General features: G+C 40.5%; 1 protein-coding gene across 2 annotated transcripts in view; it reads right to left on the minus strand.

The window, feature by feature from the left end:
* The window catches only part of CDK17 (cyclin dependent kinase 17), a 115,157-nt gene extending 104,716 nt beyond the window's left edge, over positions 1-10,441 (minus strand). For both annotated transcript variants that reach the window (XM_047739410.1, XM_047739411.1), the window contains exon 1: positions 10,317-10,441. The gene's annotated coding sequence lies outside the window, so the exon portion shown is untranslated. The remainder of the gene's footprint in view (positions 1-10,316) is intronic.
* Between the last annotated feature and the right edge of the window lie 595 nt (positions 10,442-11,036).

The following is an 11,036-nucleotide window of genomic DNA, read 5'->3' on the forward strand; positions in this document are numbered from 1 at the left end:
CTAATGGGCATTAGATAAGAAACAACAATGAATATCCTACATTATTTGGTCCAGTAGTCTACAGTATCCTCCCCACAATGTACCTAAAGCATGCAACACATTCTGATTAGTAACACTGATTCTCAAATTAGATGGAAGAAGGCAGGTGTATGAGAAAATCCAATAGGTACATATAGTTTTAAAAGTCAAAGAGATGATTTTGATTCAACTGTCCTTGTGAATCACTTATTTAACCTGAAGGAATCAACTTGAAGGGATAGATCAGCAAAACATGTCTAGTACCATTACCAATAATTCTCCCTATTATATCAAAGAGTAATATTTTAAAAATTGCTACTTGGGAGTGCTAACTGCAAGGTTCTTTGCAAAGTGCTTTATACATATTTAATTCCCACAACCCCATGAAGAAGGTTCTGCCACTTCCCAATTTTATAGAAGAAACTGACCCTTAAGAGTTTAAGTAACTAGCTCAAGATCACATGGTTACTAGTTACAATGGAAGTAGTTTATGGAAAAAAAAAAAAAAAACACATATAACCAATTCTAACTTTATATAATAAAAATGAGAGTTCAGATTTTTTTCCAAAAAATTCTACATAAAATAAAAAATGTGTCAACCATTTTATAGTTTCTTGGGAAGAAAAGGGATTAGAGGAAAACAGAAATGAAATAAGAATATCTGGAGAAAGAAGGGGAAAACCTATGCTCAAGAATTTATGGACAGGGGCTCCTGGTCAGGAGAGTACACAACTCTTGACCTCAGGCCCTACTGTGGGCATTAGAGCTTACTTTAAAAAAATTTTTTTTAATTAAAAAAAGATTTATGAGCAAAAAAACTACTGCAAAAGAGGTATGACTCCACTGTTACTAAAATGATAAAATGTCAGTATATAAATCATGATCATGAAAATGTAGTGGATATAAAATGTTTTAATGTTTTAAGACCACATAAGTTGAGAAATATGAAAAGCACAGTCTTACAAATTATTAAAAATTCATTTTTAAATGTCACATCTCAAGATGTCACAAACCTTAATCTCTGATTTCTAAAGTACATCTAGTTCTTACAATAAAACAACTGTAACAAGTATAATTTTAAAAAATCAATGTCTTTAAATTATAAGTAGACGATAAAGCAGTTTTTTAAATTACAGTAATCCCAATGAAAACAAAATTCCTGGCCAACTGTATACATTAACTATCAGGGTAAAAGAGATGACAGTAAATGCACTGTTCTGTCCTTCTGAGTGCAATTTTGTACTTTACTTCAGTAAATGCATTTAATTCTAGTACTATACACAGCTAAAGAGCTCAATTTCATTAATTTTATCAGCTAAACCAAATTTTATTTGATATTGACCAGTTTTCAGATCTTTTGAAATAGGTATTTTGTTTACATATAAATACTGTAATTTTATATTTCCAATTTGTCTAAGATAACTAGTACAATTTACATGAAATTAAAAAGGCCCACTAATAAGAAGTTACTGTCCCTCTAAGTTGGCCTACAAACTGCTTCTAGATTGCTCACACACAAATACCACCTACATGTAACAATACTCAAAACTTTTGATGACTTTTTATTTTCTCCTGTATCAGAACTGATTCTCGATTCTTGATTCTCGATTCTTTCAACATGATGACTAATCTGACCCTAAATTACCAGTTCCTAATCCCATCACTTTCTCATCCAATTATGCAATACCTAATTTGGAGGGAATCCCAACAAAGCATGGTCCCTTTGGAGCACAAAGCCAACCAGAAAGAGAAATTTCTAAATAATTAATTACAAACAATGTGTTAAGTACTATGATAAACATAAATGCTACAGCAGAATCATAACTCCACCAGATTAGATCAAAGAGGACTTAAAAAAAAAAAGATGACTTCAAAGGAAGTGACATTTGTCCTCAAATATGAGAATTTCTCTCAAGTGTCCCAGCACTATAACACCGATATACCAGTTTCCCCATCTTTATCTCCTAGCACAGACCATAAATGCTAGTATAACATAGGCAAGTGCACTTCAGACATGGATACATGGATGGACAGACAGAAAGAAGGAAAGGAAGGATAAAAAGACATATACATAGAAATGTAAAAAAGAATGAGTAACTGCTAGATTAAAACGGGCAAAATTAGACATCATAATTCAGATAAAGCATTCCTAAACCCAACATATGAAAGTAACAGGAAAAGATAAATCTAAAAGATATTTAGGAAATAAAATTAAAATTTGGTGTGACTGGACTAAGGGGAGGAGAGAATAGAAAAAATAATCTGCCAAAGGTTTTTAGCTTTAATGACTAGGCTCATATGGTACATTAGTGTTGGCTGAGAATAAAGGCATGGGTTAAAAAAAAAGTTCAGTTCTGGTAAAGGAGCACTAAGAGGCAGTATCTGGGAGGTAGCTAGGAAGGAAGAGGTCTGGATTAGAAGAAAAGATGTGGAAATCCTCAACATATAGGTAGTAAGAAAAAAAGCAGTAAATATAGATAAGATTGCCCAGGAAACATGTAAAACATGAGAACAGGGCCAAGAACAGAACATTCAATTAGTGTTGCTGGTATTTCACATGTTATAATACTACCTCACAATACCACCTCATTGTATACCATATACAACTGACTAGCACAATGCCTAGGACAACAAATGCTTTAAAATACTGATTATACATACCGCTGAATTGAAAAAACAAAATGTATTACATATAATGAAATCATAAAGGATAATTTCTTTAAAATATTTCAATAAAGGGTGCCTGATCAAGGAAATACAAATCAAAACCACAATGAGATACCACCTCACACCAGTCAGAATAGCTAAAATTAACAAGTCAGGAAATGACAGATGCTGGCGAGGATGCAGAGAAAGGGGAACCCTCCTACACTGTTGGTGGGAATGCAAGCTGGTGCAACCACTCTGGAAAAGAGCATGGAGGTTCCTCAAAAAGTTGAAAATAGAGCTACCCTATGACCCAGTAATCACACTACTGGGTATTTACCCTAAAGATACAAATGCAGTGATCCAAAGGGGCACATGCACCCAAATGTCCACAACAGCCAAACTATGGAAAGAACCCAGATGTCCATCAACAGATGAATGGATAAAGAAGATGTAGCATATATATACAATGGAAAACTATGCAGTCATCAAAAGAAATGAAATCTTGCCATTTGCGATGACATGGATGGAACTAGAGGGTATGATGCTTAGCAAAGTAAGTCAATCAGAGAAAGACAATTATCATGTGATCTCCCTGATATGAGGAAGTTGAGAGGCAACGTGGAGGCCTGGGGAGGGTAGGAAGGGAATAAGTTGAACAAGATGGGACCAGGAGGGAGACAAACCGCAAGAGACTCTTAATCTCACAAAACAAACTGAAGGTTGCGGGGGGGGGGGGGGGGGGGGGGGGGGGGGGTGTAGGGGGAGGGGGGTTGGGTTATGGACACATGCTATGGTACGTGCTATGGTGAGTGCTGTGAAGTGTGTAAACCTGGCAATTCAATTCACAGACCTGTACCCCTGGGGCTAATAATACAATATATGTTAATAAAAATATTTAAAAATTAAAAATAAAGAAAGAAAGAAAGAAAGGGTGCCTGGGTGGCTCCGTCTGTTAAGCAATGGACTCTTGATTTCAACTCAGGTTGTGATCTCAGGGTGGTGGGATGGAGCCCCACGTGGGATTCCTGGGGCTCTGTAGTGAGCATGGAGCCTGCTTGGGATTCTCTCTCTCCCTCTCCCTCAACCTCTCCCCCTCCTCACTCTCTCAAAAAAATTTTTTTTTCCATTAAGACTGGCTCAAGGGGCTCAAGTCTACTCAAGGAATCCAAAATTTTTCAAAAATCAACGAAAGGCATCCTTCCCACCAGAAATAGCAGTACAATAAAACATAAAAATCTGGAATTATGGTGGCATCTGGGTCACTCAGTCATTAAGCATATGCCTTCAGCTCGGGTCATGATCCCAGGGTCCTGGGATCAAGCCCCATGTTGAGATCCCTGCTCAGCAAGAACCCTGCTTCTCTCTCTCCCACTCCCCCTGCTTGTATGTTCTCTCTTGCTGTATCTCTCTCTACCAGATAAATAAATAAAACCTTTAAAAAATAATTAAAATCTGGAATTATGAAAAAGATTTAAACATAATACATAAAAGTACATATTAGCTTATTTTTTTAATATTAGATAACTTAAAAGATAATGCCTCTAAATTTGGAGTAATAAGAGCTTCAACGTTGTTACCTAATTTTTCATAAATATTAATTTTTACCAATCTTTAACATTAACTCACACCATTAACAAATATTAACCATCAATTTTAAGAACAGAAGGACTAAATATATGTTTGAAAAGACCAAAGTGAGTTAGTAACTAACCCAGAATATAGTGAAATTATTCTTGGGTCCTTTCCCCACTGTTTACAAATATGCATATGAAATTTAGAGTATTCTTGAAAGTATTTACACTAACAAGTGCATAAAAAGAAACAAGGATATGGTATTTTAAGGCTGACAAGAGACACAAGGATGGATCAGTTGGTATAGAATATGTGACTCTTGATCTCATGGTTGTTGAGTTCCAGCCCCATGTTGGGTATAGAGCTTACGCTAAATAAGCTAAAGAAACAGAGCGCCTGGGTGGCTCAGTGAGTTAAGCCTCTGCCTTCAGCTCAGGTCATGATCTCAGGGTCCTGGGACTGAGCCCCACAACGGGCTCTCTGATCAGCAGGGAGCCTGCTTCCCCCCTCTCTCTGCCTGCCTCTCTGCCTACTTGTGATCTCTGTCAAATAAATAAATAAATAAAATCTTTACTAAAAAACAAAAACCGCTGACAACTTTTATGACAACAAAACAAAGCAAATCTTTTTTTTCCCCACTTTAACAAACTACCTTTAGGTCAAGTCAATAACATTTTCTATTCTTCAAATGGAGTAAGAGATAGGATATAGATCAACAATACTAATTTGCAGTATTTTCATCATAAGGGTTGGCTTTCAGTGTAAAAACTTATTGCCAAAAATGTATAATATAATCTAATATTTCCATTTTTGGTGATACACAGCTACCTATCAATAAAAAATTAAGAGGCAATATCTGGGAGGTAGCTAGGAAAGGAAAGGTCTGGATTAGAAGTAAAGATGTAGAAATAAAATACACAAGATGTGGAAATAAAAAACACAAGATCAAAATTTATGCTCTCCTTAAACAATACCAAAACCAATAGGTAATTATGTGTGTACACATATAGACAGAAATTTTATCTACCTTAAGACAAAATTCTTACCTAATACTGAAGCAACCTACACAGCATGCATCTGGACTGTCTTTTTTATGGCATATGCATAATGCAAACTAATTTTAACATATATAAAATCAAAATCAGTAAGTAAACATAAAAGTAAAAATGAGAGTAAATATGCAATATAATTATTTTTGCTTTTCAATACCTATATTCATTTTACTTTGTGCTCAACAACTAACTGATAAATCCTTGATTAAAAATAAATCTACAAGGGGACACCTGGGTGGCTCAGTTGGTTAAGCGGCTGCCTTTGGCTCAGGTCATGATCCCAGCATCCTGGGATCAAGTCCCACATTGGGCTCCTTGCTCGGCAGGGAGCCTGCTTCTCCCTCTGCCTCTGCCTGCCTCTCTGCCTGTGCTCGCTCACTCTCTCTCCCTCTGTCTCTGACAAATAAATAAATAAAATCTTAAAAAAAAAAATAAATCTACAAACATTTTCAGTATCATTTTAGTACCTTTAATTCATTTGGAGCTATAAGTATGTCCTCTTATACATTTTGTTTAGATCAATTTTTTTGTATGTAGTGAAACTAATTCAATGGAATTTAAATCTAATTTTGATGGGCTTTTTAATTTACCACTTTTTAGTTCTTGCTACAGCAGACACTTAAAAAGAACTTTTTAACATCACATCCCCATGGAAACATTGTAATAAAGCGGTTTGAACACTGGAACTGGAACCTCAGCTTCACCACAGAGGTAGAACCTAAGAGACAATTAATCTAATGCATCTGTGTCTTTATTTGAAAAACAGGCGCAATATTCATATAGGATGGGTTTACTATGGGGATTTAACAAATTAACACCTGGCATGGTACTTAGCAAAAGAAGTAAGTTTAATTTCTTTCACATGTTTATATCAAAAAATGATTTCAAAAGGAGTCTTTGGGGAGCAAGATAATTTTCATTCATCCCAATATGCCATGGATTTGTAAATCTACCTCCTCACAAACAGTATTATGTTACTGCAGAATGTTATTTATAGGAGGCACCCCCCATTAGAGTTATTGGTAGATATTTATTGGTTTTCCAAGTTGGCCAACAGAGAGGAAACAGGCCAGGAAAGGTAAGCCACACTCAGATATATTCAATACAATTTCCTGGCAATTACTCTTTCCGGGTCAAATTTTGCAGATATTAAAGACTGTCAACTAAAAAGACCGGGAACAAAATAATGACAAAGAATCCACTAATGACAGTAAGAATTCTTGGCTTAATATTGTAAATCTCTCACAAAATTTTGTTTAAAAAGGTCCTCCCCCCCCAACCCCCGCCGCCAGTTCCGAGAAATTGCCAAGACTGTAAGTTGAATGCCAGTCAACTATACCAAGTTTCCTATTTGGGCAATTTTTTAACCTCAAAAATACTACATAAAGTTTAATTTTAAAGGCCACAAACCTATTATTTTATCTGTCATTTAAAACACAAAATGCCATAATCGATTTATAAAGTGCATTTTAAATAAGTTTCCCACTTAAAAATTTAAGCAAAGGGGCGCCTGGGTGGCTCAGTGGGTTAAAGCCTCTGCCTTCGGCTCGGGTCATGATCTCGGGGTCCTGGGAGCCTGCTTCCCTTCCTCTCTCTCTGCCTGCCTCTCTGCCTACTTGTGATCTCTGTCTGTCAAATAAATAGAATCTTTAAAAAAAAAAAATTTAAGCAAAAATTACACATTCAAAATTCAAAGAACCCAAAACTAGTCTTTCTTCACATTATATAAAGGAGACAATTTTTTAAATAGATAAAATACTCCAATGAATATTTTTATAAACTGAATTTAACATATAATGTCCTTTTTCTACAACACAGCAACATATTCGCTAAGTAATTATCCCCCATGGAAGTATAAAAGCTATTTAAAAAAAAAAAAAGGCGCCATGACATGATGCTGCAATTTTTATAAAGATTAGAGAACGGTAATAAAGATCAAAATGTAATGTCTTATAAATATTCAGCACTATTAGACAATAACCAAGAAAACACCAGGGAAAAATTTTGTGTTCACAGATAATTTTTCCTAATATTAAAGGAAATCATCTTCACTTCTGAACATCTTTCTCAGTTGCCATTATAGTTTCTACTATTCACAAGAGTTGCAGTTATTTAGTATTATTTCATAAATAAAGAGAAAGGAGGAAAATATTGCTGAAAATAACAGGAAAAACAAAAGCCTCAACAGAGTAAATTATTTTATATGCCATCTCTTTCCTCCATAATCACAGGACTGGAGCAATATCTGAAAACTATATACATTAAGATCTGTTTAGTCAACAACTATTCTGCACTACAGAAAATAAAACTTATTTTTTCTATTTTTTGTAAAACCAATGACTTATTAGAACAAGATTACCGGTGTACAAAGCTACCACCATATATTGGATCACTACCATACACTGAATCAATTATGCCAATTATTCCAATTCATCTTTCCTATCTTTCTCCCTTCAGGTCAGAGCACATCTAACAACCTGCACATTTCAAATAACTAACACCTGCAAGTGACTTTATTAGTTTCAAGGATGAAAATAAATTATTTTATAGAAGCTTCTTCTAGTAATAGGAAAATTAGGTTATTAACAAGGCTTCCTATTTCATACTTTTTTTTCTGATTGCAAAATGAAAGTAAAAATTTTGAAAATACAGAACCGTATTTTTTTGAATAGTTTTTTTTTTAAAGATTTTATTTATTTGACAGAGATCACAAGTAGGCAGAGAGAAGGGAGGAAACAGGCCCCCAGCTGAGCAGAGAGCCCGATGCAGGACTCGATCCCAGGACTCCGAGATCATGACCTGAGCTGAAGGCAGAGGCTTTAACCCACCAAGCCATCCAGGCACCCCCAGAACCGTATTTTTATTCATCCACAGATCTCACCACCCAGAAATCTTCGGTAACTGTCTGGACTTCCTTCCAAGAATTAAACTTCAATAATCTAATTAAATACTAATAAATAGGGGAAAAAACAATGTACCTTCTTCATTCTGGCCATTTGATAACTTATATAAAACACTGATTACTAATGATATGACCTGTTAATTTCACAAAGATATCTGAGAAGTGCTGTGGGTGGGGGAGGGAGTCCCACAATTCGGAGACTTGTCCCTAGACTAAAATCCCTTTCACAATCTTTACAGCATCAACATTTTTAATGGCAGCAATATCTGACGGTTCTTAGAACGGTATCAATAGTAACTTCGCTATATCAAACAGACTGTACTTTTAATTTCTTTCTCATAATTCAATGTCTGTTTTCGGGGTAAGAAATAATATTTTAAAACAGCTTAAATTCAAAGACTCAACTACTTTCCTTGAAGTCCAGCATTCAAATTTTAGTATTTCTGGGTGGTGAGACAGTTCACCAGATAAAAGAATAACGTTTTTATATTCCAAAATTCTGTCATAAAAAGCCTATTCCTCAAATATAGCCACATTTTTTCTTTTGTTACAACCATTGTTTATGGAAGTATGCAGATGTTAGAATTACAAAGACTGATATGACTTCATTAACAACAACAAAAAAACCAATGATACTACTGCTAGCCAATTTTTTTCTTAAAATTTGAGACTGAACCTTACTTCTAGCTTCAACGGAGGCTTTTGTCGACTCAAGGCATCAAAGATCTTAAAATCCCATTCATTTTCTGCTGCTCAGTGGTTAACAAGTCTAAAATACAGTAACTCATATTTGTTACTCTGACCTTACACAAGCGCCTTTTAAAAGAAATCCCGCAACAAAGATTCAAGAAAGAATCCGCAAAGTTTGAGGAAAGAATTGTCTGTAAATCAAGCATTTCCTGATAAGTGACAGAAGGTCTGGCTGCCAGGAACACACCGTTGACCCTAGGAAGAGCCAAAACTCGAAACAAAATTTGCCACTTTTGTTACCTAGAAAAATTGGCTAAGAGGTGATAATGCATAACCAACGACGTGTCTTTAGTGGACGAATCAATATAAAGAAGGAGCGCCACGGATTTCAGCTTTGCTTTTGCCATTTTTGAAGAAAAGCTAATTGTTAGTGGCCATGTGACACTGTAAGATCCCAGAAAGGAAAGGGTGGGAGGAAGAGAGAGGAGTTCAAGGCAGTTCAGGGTCAGAACAAGCTCAGGCATCCTGTCATTAGCAAACGTTCCCCCAAGCTGAAGGCAAAATACCGCTTACCCGAAAAGGAGTGGGTGAAAAGTAGGGGGGAGAATGAAGGGAAAACCACAAGGGAGTCCATGTGGCAGTGAGGGGGTGACAGGAGGCAGGGAATCTGGAGCTATCCAGCTGAGTTGGGGCGCAAAAGCGTTGGGCACAAAAATGCTGAGAAAAGAAACTGCAACGGAGACGACAATACTTGGCAGGTCCCCATCTTCCCCCTCCCCACCGGTTCTTTGGGTTTCCCACACTCCCTCCACCTCAGCCCTTGACCAACACTCAGGGGTGTGACCCGCCAGCGGGAGGCTGCGGTGATCTTTGTCTCGGCCGGCTCCCCACGCGAGGGCTCCTCCTCCTCCGCGCTCGCCACCCGCTCACACTCCCGGTGTCTCCAAGGAGCTGGACGCGCCGCGGCCGCCACCGCCTCCTCGCCCACCTCCCGCGGACTCGCGCCCTTCTTTCCCCTCAGCCGCCCGCGCCCGCGGCTCCTCCCCCGCCGAGGGGAATCTTTGTGTCTCGGGGGACTTTCTGCCTCTTCCCTCCCGGGCCTCGCGGGGAGACCGGCCTCCCCCGGAGACCAAATGGGCAGCACGCACCGGGGGTGGCGGCGACTGCAGGCGCCTCCCGCGAAGGAGCCCGTCGGATACCCCACCCCACCCCACCCCCGGAAATGCCTGGGCGACCCGGGTTCGCGCTGGACCAGAGGGACTACAGGCACTCGCGAGCTCCCCGGGCCGCGCCTCCCTCTCTCAACTTCCCGGCCGGGCCTGAGCCTCCGGCGCCCGCCCCAGCCCTCCGTCCCAAGCACCCTCCCGCTCCCTTGGCTCAGGGTCCGCCGGACAGCAGGAAAAGCCCCGCGCGGTCGCCAGCCGCCAACTCACCAGCAAGTGCGGGGGCCGCGTCGCGAGGCGAGGCGCTGAGGGTGAGCCGCTCCGCCGACGCCCGCGGCGACCGGATGCAGGTCCGGGTCCCAGCGGCTGGCGGACCCAAGGCGCCTCCGAGGCGCAGGCCTCCGCAGCCGCCTTCCGGCTCTCGCCTAGGGTCCGGAGCCTTCGGGAGGGGCCGCGGGTCCCTCACGCGTTGCCAAGCCCCCCGGACAACATGGCTCCCGGGCCGCCGAGCCGCGCGGGCAGCCCACTAATCCCCTCCGAGGAGCCCGGGCGGGAGCGCGGCTGGCAGGGAGGTGCCGACGCCCGGCTGAGGCGGCCCGCCCGGACTAGGGCTCCTTCTTTGCTGTGGCCGGACCGTGAGGCGCTCAGGAGACGGCGGGCGGCCGCTTTCGTTCTCTGCGTGTGCGTCGTCTTCTCACTCGGCGGCTGCGGATTGACGCCTCCGCCTGTTCCCCGGAGGAGAGCGAGCGAGCGAGAAAAAAGACTTATATTGAAACGATCCAACCAGCAGCAGCTGAGAAAAGCGACCCGCCGCGGGAGCTTTCCCCACCCCCGCCTGAGCAGCTCGCCGCGGGCAGCGCGACCCCTGCTGGCGGCGGCAGAGGGGCGGAGCTGGCGGTCCAGGGGCGGGGCCTACAGGGCGGGGCGGGGTATCCCCGGGAAACCCCCCGCCCCGAGGTGGGGGCCTTGTTCTCGCCTTCCTGGCTTGTG

This window comes from Lutra lutra, chromosome 8 (assembly GCF_902655055.1).
Source record: "Lutra lutra chromosome 8, mLutLut1.2, whole genome shotgun sequence".
Taxonomy (NCBI): domain Eukaryota; kingdom Metazoa; phylum Chordata; class Mammalia; order Carnivora; family Mustelidae; genus Lutra; species Lutra lutra.